The following is a 1,534-nucleotide window of genomic DNA, read 5'->3' as shown; positions in this document are numbered from 1 at the left end:
TCGATGACCTTCGTCTTTCCCTTGCTTGATTCTCCTTCTTTAACTCCTTGAGCTTAATCAATAAATCAACTAGTTTAACCATCTTGCTAAACATTCATAATTCAATTACACATGCATATGTATGTTTGTATATTCGCAACCATCCTCACTTATTACCCATTTAGTCAATTATCTAAACCAAGATAAGGCTTCAATACGGTTGCCTCTAACCTAATACATGCACACCAATCTACTTCATTTGGCGAATATGCATGTCTATGTTGAGGCCAATTTTACACTAATACCACACAAAAAAACAGCATACATTTTACTAACTAACACATTACATATTGTAGCTCAATACACATCTCTCATTTACTACATAACCAAACATCATCACAAGCAAATATACACCTTGAAATAGTATATATGTCATACCAATTCATCATGTGCAAACACATATTCATGTAGGTGCAAGGGCCGAATCTCAAGTTGTTTATATCCAAATATAAACACATATCCAAAGCTCAAATCTTACCTACCATGCAACATGCATGAATCATACTTATGGATATACCATGACCGAATACATCACAACCCTATAATTTTGGTCATGATTAAGCAAAGAACTTAATGTCTTACTCAAAAATACTAAAAAGAAAGTCCAAGAGCCATCAATCCCCCATCACATATACCATTAACAAGCTTCATATTTAACATGCAATGGCATTAACACAAAATCCACCTTGGCCAAATACCATCCCCATGATATAACAAAGATTTGAACCATGGGCTAATAAGAACATCAAGCTAGTAACTAAAAACATGCATGAATCTCATGGCACAACCTCAAACATACCTTAATCTTGATGCAAGTATAGCTAAACCCTTCCTAATCCTCTTCCAAACCAAACATGAAGCAAAAATTCCCTCTTCTTCCTTAGGATTTTCGGTCAAGAGAGAATGAAAGGATGATCAATTTTTTTCTTTTCTTTTCTTCAATACACGGCAATAGGGGGTTCACTCACACACATATTTTTTCATTCTTTATTACCCATGCTTATTTGTTTATTTCTTTTCTCCCTAATGCACCAACAAAACATGTCTATGACATGTTTTGCCCATCCTCATTGTCATGGCCGCCACCTCTTATAAAAGGGGATATTTGACATGCAAAGCCATTGTTTTGCATGCATGCTTTAATTAGTCATTACACATTCCCCCATCATACTTCCAAAGTTTTCTACTAGGTCCTTTCTAGTGAAATTCACATTTATAACTCTAAATCAAAACATCAAAAATGTCACACATGAGTTAACACATATTATAGGCAATAAAATAAATATTAAATTATTTTTATGCCTCGATTTTGTGGTCCCGAAACCACATTCTGATTAGGGTTGTTTTAAGGCTGTCACAAAAATCATACCTAAACATATGATCAATACATCATCCAATCAAATGCTCTAAACTTACCAAAACTTCTCAACATTGACCATTTTTTTAGGCCAATCAAAGTATATCACAATTTCACATTAGCAACACATATCATATA

This window comes from Gossypium arboreum, unplaced genomic scaffold (assembly GCF_025698485.1).
Source record: "Gossypium arboreum isolate Shixiya-1 unplaced genomic scaffold, ASM2569848v2 Contig00168, whole genome shotgun sequence".
NCBI classification, from domain to species: Eukaryota; Viridiplantae; Streptophyta; class Magnoliopsida; order Malvales; family Malvaceae; genus Gossypium; species Gossypium arboreum.
Note: the sequence above shows the minus strand (reverse complement) of the source record.